Genomic DNA, 17,069 nt, shown 5'->3' with positions numbered 1-17,069 from the left:
GTGATGTCACAGTACAGGGATAACACACACAGTGATGTCACAGTACAGGGATAACACACACAGTGATGTCACAGTACAGGGATAATACACACAGTGATGTCACAGTACAGGGATAATACACACAGTGATGTCACAGTACAGAGATAATACACACAGTGATGTCACAGTACAGGGATAATACACAGTGATGTCACAGTACAGGGATAATGCACACAGTGATGTCACAGTACAGGGATAATATACACAGTGATGTCACAGTACAGGGATAATACAGACAGTGATGTCACAGTACAGGGATAATACACAGTGATGTCACAGTACAGGGATACTATACACAGTGATGTCACAGTACAGGGATAATACACACAGTGATGTCACAGTACAGGGATAATACACACAGTGATGTCACAGTACAGAGATAATGCACACAGTGATGTCACAGTACAGGGATAATACACACAGTGATGTCACAGTACAGGGATAATACACAGTGATGTCACAGTACAGGGATAATACACAGTGATGTCACAGTACAGGGATAATACACACAGTGATGTCACAGTACAGGCATAATACACACAGTGATGTCACAGTACAGGGATAATACACAGTGATGTCACAGTACAGGGATAATATACACAGTGATGTCACTGTACAGGGATAATATACACAGTGATGTCACAGTACAGGGATAATACACAGTGATGTCACAGTACAGGGATAATACACACAGTGATGTCACAGTACAGGGATAACACACAGTGATGTCACAGTACAGGGATAATGCACACAGTGATGTCACAGTACAGGGATAATACACACAGTGATGTCACAGTACAGGGATAATACACAGTGATGTCAAAGTACAGGGATAATATACACAGTGATGTCACAGTACAGGGATAATACACACAGTGATGTCACAGTACAGGGATAGTACACACAGTGATGTCACAGTACAGGGATTATACACACAGTGATGTCACTGTACAGGGATAATATACACAGTGATGTCACAGTACAGGGATAATGCACACAGTGATGTCACAGTACAGGGATAATGCACACAGTGATGTCACAGTACAGAGATAATACACACAGTGATGTCACAGTACAGGGATAATACACACAGTGATGTCACAGTACAGAGATAATACACACAGTGATGTCACAGTACAGGGATAATACACACAGTGATGTCACAGTACAGGGATAATACACACAGTGATGTCACAATACAGGGATAATACACAGTGATGTCACAGTACAGGGATAATACACACAGTGATGTCACAGTACAGAGATAATACACACAGTGATGTCACAGTACAGGGATAATACACAGTGATGTCACAGTACAGGGATAATACACACAGTGATGTCACAGTACAGGGATAATACACAGTGATGTCACAGTACAGGGATAATACACAGTGATGTCACAGTACAGGGATAATACACACAGTGATGTCACAGTACAGGGATAATACACAGTGATGTCACAGTACGGGGATAATACACACAGTGATGTCACAGTACAGGAATAATAAACACAGTCATGTCACAGTACAGGGATAATACACACAGTGATGTCACAGTACAGGGATAATACACACAGTGATGTCACAGTACAGGGATAATACACACAGTGATGTCACAGTACAGGGATAATACACACAGTGATGTCACAGTACAGGGATATTATACACAGTGATGTCACAGTACAGGGATAATACACACAGTGATGTCACAGTACAGGGATAATACACACAGTGATGTCACAGTACAGAGATAATACACAGTGATGTCACAGTACAGGGATAATGCACACAGTGATGTCACAGTACAGGGATAATACACACAGTGTTGTCACAGTGCAGGGATAATACACACAGTGATGTCACAGTACAGGGATAATATACACAGTGATGTCACAGTACAGGGATAATATACACAGTGATGCCGCAGTGCAGGGATAATACACACAGTGATGTCACAGTACAGGGATAATACACATAGTGATGTCACAGTACAGGGATAATATACACAGTGATGTCACAGTACAGGCATAATACACAGTGATGTCACAGTACAGGGATAATACACAGTGATGTCACAGTACAGGGATAATACACAGTGATGTCACAGTACAGGGATAATACACACAGTGATGTCACAGTACAGGGATAATACACAGTTATGTCACAGTACAGGGATAATACACAGTGATGTCACAGTACAGGGATAATACACAGTGATGTCACAGGACAGAGATAATACACACAGTGATGTCACAGTACAGGGATAATACACAGTGATGTCACAGTACAGGGATAATACACAGTGATGTCACAGTACAGGGATAATACACACAGTGATGTCACAGTACAGGGATAATACACAGTGATGTCACAGTACAGGGATAATACACAGTGATGTCACAATACAGGAATAATACACACAGTGATGTCACAGAACAGGGATAATATACACAGTGATGTCACAGTACAGGGATAATACACAGTGATGTCACAGTACAGGGATAATACACAGTGATGTCACAGTACAGGGATAATACCCTCAGCCATTGGCTGTCTGGGTATGATAGGAGTTGGAGTTGTGCTGGAGATTGTGTAGCACAGTTTGGAGACCACTGCTTTAGAGCAATAAGTGAAGTATAACCAGATGATCTTGATCCCAATACGTGTGATATGAAGACCCCACATCTGCTGGAGATCGGAGCCTACGTGTCAGCCGGACCCTGCAGCGTTTCCCCTCTGAGTATATTCCCATTTCTTACATATTTATAGTGACTGTGATATCCCAAGGGATAAGATCTCTGTATCAAAGAGCTGCGAACATTAATCGGCCCCCGACACATTGTGCCAAATCCTCATGACAGTCACATGGTCCAGATACGAGGAGGGTCAGGACTCTGCTGGAAACAATAAATCACATTTATAGAGAGTGGGGGGTTATGACATCACAGGGTCACATGATGGCGGCTTCTTGGCCTATGGTTAAAGATCTAGAAAATAATCAGAAATATTCCAATACATGAATAGAAATAATAGAAAACGTTCTAAGAGGTCACAAGTCATGTTCTCCTCCCGCCGTCTTCCTCTTCCGTTCCGTCATTTACTTCCTCTTCTCCATTTTCATTTTTCAATCCTTCTCCCTGATGTTCTTCTCCCTTTGTTTTATTTTGGCCGCAACCAGGATCACGTGACCCAAAAAATGACTGTGTCAAACTATATAAGGGGGAGATTTATCAAAACCTGTGCAGAGGAAGAGTGCTGCAGTTGCCCATAGCAACCAATCAGATTGCTTCTTTCATTTTCCACAGGCCTCTAAAGAGGCCTGTGGAAAATGAAAGGAGCAATCTGATTGGTTGCTATGGGCAACTGGACCACTCTTCCTCTGCACAGGTTTTGATAAATCTCCCCAATAGTGATTTCCTTCCATTGCCCTATATTTCTTACCATCTCTGGACTTTTTTTTCTCCTTCATATTCCTTTTTATCCACCTTCATCTCCTTTTCTTTCTTCAGGACCCCCTGTAGTAGTTTTCCTTATGTATATAGGACCCACCTGTATGAAGTTTTCCCCCTGTAGGTAGGTCCCCCCCTCCAAACGTTTGCCCCTTGAAGGTAGGACCCCCCAAAGGTAGCTTGCCCCTTAAAGGTAGACCCTCCTGAAGGTAGCTTTCCCTCTAAAGGTAGCTGCCCTGAAGGTAGCTTGCCCCCTTGAGGTAGGACCCCCCCCCCCCCCCTCCCAGGGTTGTTTGCCCCCTAATGGTAGCCCCAGCCCAAAGGTAGCTTGCTCTCCAAAGGTAGGCCCAACTTGAAGGTAGCTTACCCCTAAAGATAGGCCCCACCCCAAAGGTAGCTTGCCTCCTGTAGGTAGTGATAGATTATTTGTTTTATTTGAATCTGATACATGCTTTGTAATGTATCAGATTCAAATAAAACAAATCATCTTGATTACTTTATCAGTAGGATCCCCCAAAGGTAGCTTGCCTCCTAATGGTAGGTCCCCCTGAAGGTAGATTGTCTCCTAAAGGTAGGACACCCCAAAGGTAGCTTGTCTCCTAATGGTAGGTCCCCCTGAAGGTAGCTTGTCTCCCAAAGTTAGCAACCCCCCCCCCCCCCCCCGTGATCCATTCAAGCTACCTCACTGTCTACCTTATCCATGATCCCCAGTGAGAGGAGAAGAGTTAGGAGGGGAAACCGACCCCTTACAACTAGAAGTCATCCCAGAAATAAAATCTGTAGGCCACAATAAAGCCTACCAACAGTTTTGTTCCAGTTTTTTGTGTAAGCCACCTATCCAGCCTGTGTAGGACATTAGGTGCAATGACCCAGAACCGCATAACTTTATGTTCTTCAAGTTACGCAACATTCAAGATATGTGCCTGCCGTCTTGCCAAGAAGAAACCACTACGCTTTTGTACCCAGTATAATACTGTGAACTTCTTAAGTCTTCATATACCTTCCTAAATTTGTGCCTAACCACCTTAGTCAGGATTGTCTAATGCTAAGAGAAATGCAACCTAGGTAGTTATATTATTCCGTCAATAACATAACAATATTTTCAGTAATGTGTTTTCAGCCAGTATTGCCTAGTGGTAATAAAATGTGTAACCTAGTCAGTCTAGTACAGTAGTCCGAAATGTACAACGTCTAGTGAATTATGTATATGGTGTATAATCGTTTCTATTATAAAATTGCCTCAGGTTAGGACTGTAGTTTTCCAGTTGGTATGTCTATATAAGTGCCCCCTATCACGGTTTTGGGTCCGGTTAGAGAACCGTGTATGGGGCAAAAAGGAGCCGACCAGAGTCAGCATTTGACTCCGGTCGACCCATTGAAATGCATTACATACGGGCCGAATACGCCTGGGATACGGGAGCACCCGGTTTAAGCTCCCACCAGCCCTATTCGGTCATGTATTTCTTAAAACGTAGTGTGAGCCTAGCCTTAATCGTCTTCTGACATGCATGAGGTGCACCCCAAATTCAAGGGGATACCTTGGCTGAAATTTTGCACAACAGATGGTGTCTGTTTGTCTCTTGTTGTGTCCCTGCGGTGTGGCCCCGAGGTGTTCTCAACGTTCTTCAGTCGAAGGGAGAAGTTACTATAAGCCAATGGGCCCCGTGGCACAGGACCAGTAGTGATGGATAGCCTACGGCAGCTCCGGCCCGCCTTCCAGAGTCACCTTATTAGTGAAAATGCGCACAATCAAAGGAAGAGCTTCAAGATCTGTTACATGTGTCTGTCTTATGTTGGTATGTCCTAAGTGCTTGTACGTCCTTACTTCAGTGAAAAATGCTAAGTAAGAGTGTAGTAGTAAATGCTACAGGTAAAAATCGAAATCTGTGGCACTTAAACAACAAGCGAGTGGTCAACGTGAAAGGCACCAACCACACTTGAGGAAGGAATTTTTGCACTCTATTTCATCAGGAACTATTTGCACTTTCTACAAACCTGCACTACTTCAAGGAACTTTGTTTTGCCCCTGTGAAGGACTGCATCTAGATAATGTCCCAGGGACTGTTTGCCCTAACATTTATTTCCATATGTTTGCACCTTCAGCAATATTCACCATCCAGGATTGGGCGCAGAGGGCGGATGTTTGTTAACAGGGGGAGTTTGTGGTGTCCCAGTACTGGAGTACTTCCTGTCAGGTAATCATTGCTTTAGGTGCCTGCGCTAGGCCCTAGTGCTCAGGTAATGCTGTAAAAATTGTTATGGTCTTTGTCTGTTAATTTATGTTGTTTAGCACTGTACCTTTAAGAAATTTACAAGATATTTGTGAGGAGGCAGGATGCAGAGTACCCATGTGATCCTGATTGCCCAATGGGAGGCCCCCCTAGCTAGGCCATATATAGTGTAGGGGGGAGGAGCTAGTCAGTTAGTGCTTACTCTAAGTGTGTGTTAGAGCCGATTGCAGAGCTCAGTGTGAGCTGCAGTGTGGAGAGGAGAAAGCAGGAGTGTGTGGTGGATCTAAGAGAAGCCTAAAATAAATCTTCAAGCAAGCAACCGAGCCATTCTGCAAGTGTTCCTTGCCCAGGAGGATTCAGAGATTCCTAATTGTGAGCATAATGCCCCATGAGTCAACGGGCCACACAGAGATAATTCATACTGTGGCGGTGTATCGTTAATTGGACACTATCAGAATCCTAGTCAGTGTGGGAAGCCACAGAACAGGGCTGGTGCAAGTTTTGCCACCCTGTGCAAAAGCTAATTTTGCCGCCCCTTGACTCCGCCCATTGGCTCGCCCTTTGACACACCCCACCTTACTACTGGGGTGGCATCAAGAGGGCGCTCTAGGCAGCTGCCTATTTTGCCTAAAGACAGAGCCGGCCCTGCCTACAATTAAGGCTAAAGTCCCAAGTAAAATACTACAAGTCACAGCAAGTCTACAGGGCTCGCAAGGGTTACACTGCATCTCCTCTAATCTGCGCTGTGAGGACTGTAACAACAACTACTCCTGCATCAGTAAAGACAGTTTACTGGCATCGGTGTAATTATTATCCCGCGCCAGGCCCAGGAGAAGCTGTCCTATCCTCGGACCGTGTAGGTAAACGGCGTCACTGTGCCCTGGCGTAGCGATCATGCCTATACATCCTGCACACAGTACCCCCAAACTTGGTGCCACACTACATTTTAGAGACCACTAGTATACGGTATCTACACTCCATGCATGTAGTGAAATGGTGGTCACCAAGCAGAAAAAAGGAGTGGTTGCTAGGCAACATTCCACACAGAATATCTAATAATGAAGCCTCCATGAGGGATGTAGGCCGCAGTCCTATGAAGAATGAAGTCATTGTAAGCCCAAGGTAGGGGAACCCCAACTCCCATCAGAACATAGAGCAGCGTTTCCCAACCAGGTTGGTTGCAAAACTACAGTTCCCAACATGCTGGGAGTTGTTGTAATTTTGCAACAGCTGGAGGCCCCCTGATTGGGAAACATAGTGTGTGTCAGTGTTTCCCACTCAGTGGGCCTCCAGCTGTTGCAAAACTACAACTCCCACCATGCCCGGACAGCCGTTGGCTGTCCGGGCATGCTGGGAGTTGTAGTTTCGCAACAGCCGAAGGCCCACAGTTTGGAGACCACTAGTATAATGGATATTAGAGGAAAGGACTATGAAGGACCACCAGCATGGAGAAGGATCTGGTTCAGTTCTTATGGCCTCCAGCTGAGAGAAGTCACAGATACTGTTCACAAGGAAGAAAAAAAAAACAAGAACTATTCCCCCGGAGCTGGAGGACGGAAATATCCGTTACATCAGAAAAACATCTGCTGTATAAAATCAGGTTCAAAGCCGAGCGAAAAACCTCAGATGACAACACGAGCGGTGATACTTGTACATGCAGATCGTGCGGTCGGTGCAGCTTGGCCGGGGTCATGCCTTAGAATTGGCGCTTCCTTTTATAAAGGTCTCTTATGATGTAGTAAAATTGTTCTGTAACTGCATGGTGGCGGGGTGTGTGGTGCAGGGCAGATGTTGTTACCCTAGGGGCAGATGGCATTAACCCCTTGTATTCGTGACGCCAGGGCGTGGTTTAGCCTGTAACCACCTGAAGGTACACCGCTGGATCCTGGGCAAGGCACGGGGGGCAATAAAGACTCCGACGCCAAGTTACGGACAACGGTAGCTTTACTGAGGGTAGACAGATGGTAAAGTCTATACAGTTCAGCCAGGGCCCAAGGAGGTGACCAGTGGTGCAGAGACCTTAAGGGCTTGCTGGGACTTGTAGTAGGACTGGACAATTGAATGCAGACCACGCTGACTTGACAGATGACAGGGACTGACTTGACTCATAAATCTGTGACTTTATCTTACTTGACTTGATGGCGGCTGCAGGACTGGACTTTAAGGTCTCCAACACTCTGGACACACACACTAGACAAGACTACACTGGACCTCAGCCAAAGAGAGAGAAGCTCCACCCAGGGCTTATATGGGGGAGACCAGCAGGGAGCCCATAGGTCACTCTTGGGATCACATGGTCACTGGTACCTCTTGGGTAACAATCACATGACATATCACATGGTATAACGCCTAAAGCAACATTACATTTCATAACACTTTACATGATAAAACATATTTACAGTGGGGAAACAAGTGCAGGGGGCCTTGGGGACACTGAAGGAGGCTGCCTGACAGGACAGCAGGAGCACCTTCTGTACTGGGCCACCACATCTGAAATAGTCAAAGAGAAATTGTGTGATGGAGATATATATATATATATATATAGCCTATGTACCACAGCCTGTGCCTCCATAATGGGGCCGTGAAGGGCCACGGTTAGGTGACCAGCACCTTTCCCATTGGTCTCATTACCATTATAGACAAGGCACTGGCCTGAGGGTCAAGGAACGTCTTGCAGTCCTACCTAAACCTCTCAGGACATGTGGGCCCAGAACTTGTAGCCACCTTATCCCTATAGGACTACCTCTGGCTGTTTGCTTCTAACTTTTGCTTTAAAGGGGTGCTTCACCGAAAAACATCTTATCCCCTATCCAAAGGATAGGGGATAAGATGTCTGAACGTGGGGGTCCAGCCGCTGGGGACCCCGCGATCTCTGGTGCGACACCCCAGACATCCGTGCATGGAGCGAACTCCGCTCTGTGCCGGATGACTGGCGACTACAGCCGCCACACCTCCTCAATTCATGTCTATGGGAGGAGGCGTGGCGGCTACTACGTAGCCGCCACGCCCCCTCCCATAGACATGAATGGAGGGGGTGTGGCATGACATCAAGTCACGAACACGGAAGCTCCAAGCTTCAGTGTTCCAGAAACCATTGCTGCCAGCCCATAGATCGCAGGGGTGCCCTATGTAGGGTAAATGGTGTGGTGGTTATGGGGTAACGATGAAGGTTCATGCTGGGTATAGTAGTCCTCCCGGAATGAGACCTCCCGGACAGCAGGAATGAGACCTCCTGAACAGTAGGATTAAGTGTAACAATTTGTAAAACTTTATTGAACTCCTTGTGCAAATCCAAAACAATACGGTTATATTGATGCAGCTTGAGATGTGGACGCTTTGGAGTCGGACGGATGAATGGATATTTGGTCACTGTCCCTTTAGAGGTGGCTTTTATAGCAGCTTTACTGAATTTTGCAAACTTTCTGAGGTGCTTCTTGGCACGTGCACATGTAATGTCTGATGAAGATTTATGAATTTTCTGGTTTTCAAGTTCTTAGTTCAGTATTACTGAAATTACTTATCTTCACAGATGGTTCACTGTGGCACAAAATGTCGACTCCTCTTTACTCACTTTGCTGCAGCTTCTGCTACACAACACTCAGAAAATACATTAACATACTCGTAAAGGCGCATCCAGGGAAGTCTTCCTGACATGGCAGACAGGCAGCACTGCCTCCGACCATAGGCCGCCGAAAAAGTGTATTTAGAGAGGCCCTTGTTCAGCTTTTCCTCTCTAACAGAGATGAGAATCTTGTAGAACGATATCCTAACAGTGTGGACAGGGGCAGGAACAGTGACATTGCTGTAGACATCTTCTATCAATGGTGAAGACATGTGGCCTAGATGTAGTTATGCCTAGCAATAGAAGATAAAGATAGAAGATACACATGTGGCTCTGGCAAAAGCCAGGTCAGAACTGATTTTTTTGGTGCACTCCTTCTCAAGGAATAGAGAGGTTGGACTAGGGACTTCTCCTGCAGTCAATGGCTAGGAGGATCATGTGACCAAAGCATCAGTCATCTATATAGCGATGTACAAATGTTAACCGTTTACACTATATAAGATCTAAGTGTATGCATTAAAAGTGGTGCAAAACACATAACTACATCCAGTACCTAATTCATACTTTATGCATATAGAAAACCTTTAGACACTTGAGGGCTTTGGTAGGGCGATGGCTGGAACAGTTGTACTGGGACACTCCAATAGGGTGGTAGGTGTAGCCTGAGGTCACTTTTCTCAAGAGCTCTATATATGATCCTTCATAAAATGCAGGTCTACTTAAACAATGAAGATGCTGGACCCTATCGCAAGGGTCGTCATCTCTCTAAATTATTGAGCCCCTATTGTTATGGACCTGTAAGTCCCTTGGTCATAAAGACCATCTTAAATTTTATTTTGCTGAGAAATAGCAGTGCCCCCATAATCCTGCCATGCAGTAATCACAGTGCCATGTAGTGCCCAATTAATAGCGCCACATTGTGGCTAGATAACATTAAAGTTTGCTCTGCTCTATAAGAACACTAAATATTATCTTCCCAGGAACCTCTGTCTCGTCTTCCCGTTCTAACAATACCATGCCCTGTTGACCCGCATGCTGAGGGTAGTAGTTTCACAGAGCTGACACAGTACAGGCTGATGTAAGCCAATATTATGTTACTGTATATTGCATCACGCCACATCCTTGACCTGCTGCCTGATAAGCCCTGTTCACGTTCTTAGGTTCCTTTTTCTGAGGAAGCACATTCCATTTCAGAGGAAATTCTGCACTTCCATAACCCTCCACCACCTTAAATATCAGCAGCTGAATACGTGAAGATAAGAGGAAATTCATAAATTATCATTTTGGAGAAACTTCTTCCTCTTCTTATTCTCCTCCTGTTGATAAATTTCCATCCCGGAAGCAAATTATATATATGTTCATATTAAACGCCAACTTTTTTCTTAAAGAATCATGTAAAAGTTGACAGAAAGTCCCCTGCTTACCCCTCATCTGTCCTGTCCCTGTCCCCGACCCATCCCCTGCCAATCCTGTGTCTGTCACCTGCTATTCCCCTGCCTATGTAGGGTGTCCTAGTACTGCAGGAGAGTGTGCTAAGAGGGTGGCTAAAGCCCAGCAAGTTGGTGCGGCTGCCGAAGAAGTGTTTGCGGCCCTGGCTGTGAATCTAAAGGACCAGTCGGATGACACGTAGGGCCCATCCGTGCCGTTGTCGGGGAATGAGTCCACTGGGAAGCTCCGCTGGTGGTTGGAAGTCCTGGGACCATGCCGACATCTTCTAGAGCGCCCTCGTCAGTGTGGTCAGTCTCTCATCAGTCTCTCTCCGCACTACAGATTGTGGGAAGAAATCTGGACAGACGACTCAAGTGTGAGTACTCCGGCAGAAGCTGGTTTCTCAACCCCGTCCTCTTACTCCAGCCCTGAAAGGGTGTCCATTTGTCCAAAGCCAGATCCCCAGCCCAGACTGAAATTGCCCCAGCTGCCATGGTGGGTGTTCAGTGATGAGCTGTATATGCTGAGGCACATGGAGGGGAACCTCCTGCCACTGCCTGGGAAGGAGCCACTCTCTGCCGCAACGTCCAAGTCACTGGAGTTGGCCATTGCTGCTCCTATCTATGCGGTGCCGCGTGAAAAGCAGCTTACCACCACTGTGCAGTGGTCCCCCGTTACCTAGGTTTGGCTGGATGAGCAGGCACCAACATCCTCTGCAGCCCCAATAGCCCCAGTGGCGGGCACTACTTCAGTCCAAGTGGTTGTGACAGTCAGTCCCAAAATATTTGGATCACATCTGTCCCGGGTTCACACCATCAACGCATCGGCTTGTTTGCAAGCCAGAGCACCAAGACACCTGGCTCAGCCCGGCAAGACAGGCCACCACCATTAGTGGAATCCACAGCCTTCTCCTTATTAAAAAAAATCATTATTATGTAGGCCACAATAAAGCCTACCAACAGTTTTTGTTCCAGCTTTGGCATCTGAGCCTGTTGCTTTAATTCCAGTTTTTGTACAAGCTACCTAGTCAGTCTGTGTAAACATTAAGTGCAGTATCCCAGGACTGCTTAGTCTTATGTTCCACAAGGTATAAGTTCTGCAACAGTTCAAGATTATATGCCTGGCATCTTGACAAGAAGAAACCACTACGCTTTTGTACCCGGTATAATACGTGAACTCTTCAAATACGTCTTCAAATACCTTCCTAATTTTGTGCCAGGTCTTAAAATGTGCCTAAAAAAGTTTTTTGTCAGGATAGTCATGTTATTCAGTCAATAACATAACAATATTTACAGTCATGTGTTTTCAGCCAGTATTGCATTATGTATTGAATTATGTATATGGTGTATAATGGTCTAAATTATATAACTGTCTCGGCTTAGGACTGTTGTTTGCTATGTAGACTTATCTATACATATTGTTTATGTTAAGGGTGTGATAGCATGCCCACATATATAATGTCTTAGGATGTATTATCTTCTCTCTATTTGTTCAATGTTGTCCTTGTTAATTGTCTTCTGGTGTGCATGAGGTGCACCCGAAATTCAAGGGGAGACAGTGGCTGAAATTTTGTGCAACATAATGTGTCTGTTTGTCTCTTGTTGTGTCCCTTCGTTGTGGCCCTGAGGTGTTCTCAACGTTCTTCAGTCGCGGGGTGAAGATGCTATGAGCCAATGGGCCCTGTGGCACAGGACCAGTAGCGATGGATATCCTACGGCAGCTCCGGCCCGCCTTCCAGAGTCACCTTGTTTGTGAAAATGCGCACAATCAAAGGAAGAGCTTCAAGATCTGTTACATGTGTGTCCGTCTAATGTTGGTATGTCCTAAGTGTTTGCATGTCTATTATTTCAGTGAAAGATGCTAAGTAGGAGTGTAGTATTAAATGCTAATCTAAGGCGAAAAAATACAAATCTGTGGCGCTTAAACAACAAGCGAGTGGTCAACAACCACGCAGTGTTATATCTTCAGGAAGGAACTTTTGCACTTTCTCACCTCAGGAACTATTTGCATATTCTATTTGCGCTACTTCAAAGAACTATGTTTTTGCCCCATGAAAGACTCCGTCTAGATAATGTTCCAGGAACTGTTTGCACTAATGTTTATTTTTATATTTTTGCACCATCAGCAATATTCACCCTCCAAGACTGGGCGCAGAAGGCAGCTGTTTTTAAGAGGGGGAGTTTGGGGTGTCCCAGTACTGGAGTGCATCCTGTCAGGTAAACATTGCTTCAGGTGCCTGTGATAGGCCCTGCTGCTCAGGTGATGTTTAATATGTTTTATAATCTTTGTCTGTTAATTTATACTGTGTTGCACTGTATCTTTAAGAAATGTACAGGATATCTGTGAGGAGGTATGATGCAGAGTACCTATTTGACCCTGGTTGCCCAATGGATGGCTCCCCTAGCTAGGCTATATATAGTGTAGCGGGGGAGGAGTTATCCAGTCTCAGCCTAGCTGAGAGTGCAGAGACTAGTGCAGAGCTTAGTGTGAGCTGCAGTGTGGAGAAGAGATAGCAGGAGTGCGAGGTGATTCAAGGGAGGCCTAAAATAAATCAAGCGACCGTGCCATTTTGCATGTGTTCCCAACCCAGGAGGATTCAGAGATTCCTAATTGTGAGCATAATACCTGTTAAGTCAACGGGCCACACAGAGATAGTTCATACCCTGGCGATGTAGCATAATTGGACGCTATCAGAATTCTAGTCAGCGTGGTAGGCCTCAGCACTAAGTTTAAAGTCCCAAATAAAATACTACAGCAAGTCTACATGGCTCCCAATGGTTACACTACATCTCCTCTACTCTAATCTGCGCTGTGAGGACTATAACATCTACTCCTTCCTCAGTAAAGACAGTTTCAACTCTAAGGAATAGTATTGCTTAGCCAGAGGAGGAGAAAGCTGAACATGGAGCCCTCTGCATACACTAATCTCTTCAGTGACCAACTGTGGGAGTTAGTACAGTGTGGCTCAACTCATCACAGAAGTTCTACAGTGTATGCCCTGTGCCGCAAACCTGTAAGTAAAAGTACTTGCACATATTTGCACACCAGTAAGCCAACCTGTGTAAACCTTTCCTAGTAGAGTTGGAACTAATTGGACTGTACTGCAAGTGCATTTCTTAGGTTTACAACACCCGCCTGTAACATGACATTATCACCTACTTCCCTAAGGGACTACTACTCTCAGATAGCCTGCACTACAACATCTATCATCCCCTTGAATGCCCATCCCCTGCTCATTCTCTTCCTATCCTCTACCCAGCTGTTTGGCATTCACAGTAAGTCCTCTGCGGTCTCCTTCCCATCCCGCTTCTGTCCCTTGCCCATCCCCTGGTTATCCTTTGCCCATCCCCTGCTCATACTCTGCTTGTCCCCTGCCTATCCTCTGCCCATGCCCTGCCTAACCCCTGCACATCCCCTGCTTATACTCTTCCCATCTCCTGCTCATACTCTGCGCATCCCCTGCATATATTCTGCTTATTCTATGCCTATTCCCTGCATATATTCAGCTTATTCTATGCCTATTCCTTGCTTATCCTCTGTCCATCCCCTGCCGATCTTCTGCTTTTACTCTACCCATCCACTGCTTATTCTCTGCCCATCCCCGGCTTATTCAATGCCCATCTCCTGCTCATCCTCTGCCCATCCCCTGCTTATTCTCTGCCCATTCCCTGCTCATCCTCTGCCCATCCCCTGCTTATTCTCTGCCCATCCGCTGCTCATCCTCTGCCCATCCCCTGCTTATTCTCTGCCCATCCCTTGCTTATTCTCTGCCCATCCCCCTGCTTATTCTCTGTCCATCCCCTGCTTATTCTCTGCCCATCCCCTGCTTATCCTCTGTCCATCCCCTGCTTATTCTCTGCCCATCCCCCTGCTTATTCTCTGCCCATCCCCTGCTTATTCTCTGTCCATCCCCTGCTTATTCTCTGCCCATCCCCTGCTTATCCTCTGTCCATCCCCTGCCGATCTTCTGCTTATTCTCTGCCCATCCCCTGCTTATCCTCTGTCCATCCCCTGCCGATCTCCTGCTCATCCTCTGCCCATCTCCTGCTCATCCTCTGCCCATCTCCTGCTCATCCTCTGCCCATCCTTTGCCTATGCTCTGCTTGTCCCCAGCTCATCCTCTTCCCAGCCTCTGCCAATCCTCTAACTAGCTGTTTCCCAGCCCTTCCTGTCTGTTGCCTATCCCCTGCCTGTCCCTTTTATTGGTCAACCACTTCCCTCTTCCATTTAATTTAAGGAGAGTGAACTGGAGTCCTGGGTTCACATCCAACCAACAGCTCTTTAAAGCTCAGAATTTTTTTTAAGGGCAGGAGGGATGTTAGGAGCAGTTAGAGAATATAATCTGAGTTAGTTTAGAAAATATGGTTTGATGACAGGTTCTCTTTAACCTTTATTTTTGCACAGACCATCACCTCGTTCCAGTATTGGCGTCATAGTCTGGGAGGCTACTGCTGAATAACCATAAGACAATGTGCGCCGGTCCAGATCCTGATCCCAGCCGTGACTCATCCTCTTGATCCTGAACGTTTGGCCCAAATAAACCCATTAGGATTGAATCACAGCCTCATGCACGTCAAGAAGTGTGGGTGCAGGGGGGGGGGGTGCTGGGGTCTCACTCAAGGTCATGTTATTCTTATAATATTACATTTCAAAAACTTTGGCTCATACGGGAAATTACATTTATTCATCGACTGATGAGGCACATCCTTAATCCGCTGCAGATCTACAACCGTGGACTAAGGATTAAAGCCTGCGAATACATTTGTAGCAATCTACTCTAATGGGCATAGAGCGGCCTGTAAAATGCCAGTCTTCAGTACACGTGCCCCACAGAGCGTACGGTATGACCTGCACCACCAGGACCTTCAGGGCCCCTACAGCCTAAGATCTGCAGACACGCTTGGATGGCCATCAGGGTAGAGAAGCAAACAAAACCTTTCCTGGAGGTGATGGTAGTTACCAAACTTATAAAATCCTCTTTTTTTATTGCTCAGCTAAGTGTCAAGGAGGTGGGGCCAAGCTTCTCAAGTGCCACCACCTGGCACGCCTCCTCATTTGCTTTCACTTCGCAGCCCCTCCTAGATTGACATACAGAGCGCTATATCAGTCAAGGAGGAGCTGGGAGGTGAGGGTTGGGCATGGAGCCAGGACAGGCTGGGGCACTTGAGGAGCTCGGCCCCGCCTCCTTGACACACGGCTAACAAATAAAAAAGGATATTTTATAAGTTCGACAACCACCATCATCTCCAGTAGAGCCCTGCGTGGGACTGATTTTTTAATTACGCTCCCGCCCACTGCATTTTTGACCATTTCCGCCCACTTTTGACCATTTCCGCAAGGTGTGCATTTCTCTCCCGCCCGCTCTCGCATCATATGTGTCCAATCCTGCCTGCTCACACTTAAATGTCCCCCCGATCCTCAAGGTGCCATTTTAATTCCCCTAACCCCACTTCCCTGTGCCATTTGAATTTGACATGCCGCCTCATCTAGTCATTGGCCGCAGGTGTGTCCTGCCTCAGCCACTAATTGACTGAGCGAACGTGTGACATCATGTCACTGGAGGCATGGGACAGAGGGGACCGGAACTCTGCTATACCGGCAGCGGCGCATGAGCAAAAAAGGTAAGAGAATTTTTTTTTTTTCATTAAAGGAAGTCAGGGGAACTACACTTAAAGGGGTACTCCGGTGAAAACCTTTTTATTTTTATTTTAAATCAACTGGTGCCAGAAAGTTAAACGGATTTGTAAATTACTTCTATTAAAAAATCTTAATCCTTCCTGTACTTATTAGCTGCTGAATACTACAGGAAGAATTAAGATTTTTTAATAGAAGTAATTTACAAATCCGTTTAACTTTCTGGCATCAGTTAATTTAAACAAAAAATTTATTTTCACCGGAGTACCCCTTTAAAGGGGTACTCCAGTCCTAAGACATCTTATGCCCTATTCAAAGGATAGGGGATAAGATGCATGACTGATGGGGGTCCCGCCGCTGGGGACCCCCGCAATCCTGCATCCGGCACCCACCTCTGTGAGCTGCACGCCGCGCTGCCAGCTCACAAACTACCGGGTGCCGACCATGGGGCTGGAGAATCGTGACATCACGACTCCGCCCCCGTGTGACGTCAACCCCCGCTATGCAAGTCTATGGGAGGGGGCGTGACGACCGTCACGCCCCCTCCCATAGACTTGCATAGCGGGGGTTGACGTCACACGGGGGCGGAGCCGTGACGTCACGATACTCCCGCCCCGTGGTCGGCACCCGGCAGTTTAATTCCTCGGACTACCCCTTTAAGTAGGGGCGGTGGAAAAAGTCTTGGAAAAATCTAATCTAATTAGAATCTAATAAGTCTTTAAGA

At 46.2% G+C, this 17,069-nt stretch overlaps 1 long non-coding RNA gene across 2 annotated transcripts; it reads left to right on the top strand.

The window, feature by feature from the left end:
• Positions 1-2,616: 2,616 nt before the first annotated feature.
• Positions 2,617-15,255, top strand: LOC130363167 (uncharacterized). 2 transcript variants are annotated; one of them, XR_008891749.1, is made up of 4 exons: positions 2,617-2,781; positions 12,837-12,927; positions 13,554-13,724; positions 15,116-15,255. It is a non-coding gene; the product is annotated as an uncharacterized LOC130363167 (long non-coding RNA). The 2 variants fall into 2 exon arrangements; XR_008891748.1 differs by having other exon boundaries at positions 12,837-12,970.
• The last annotated feature ends 1,814 nt before the right edge of the window (positions 15,256-17,069 follow it).

Source organism: Hyla sarda, chromosome 3 (assembly GCF_029499605.1).
Source record: "Hyla sarda isolate aHylSar1 chromosome 3, aHylSar1.hap1, whole genome shotgun sequence".
Classification (NCBI taxonomy): Eukaryota; Metazoa; Chordata; class Amphibia; order Anura; family Hylidae; genus Hyla; species Hyla sarda.
This window is presented reverse-complemented; position numbering and strand designations above follow the sequence as displayed.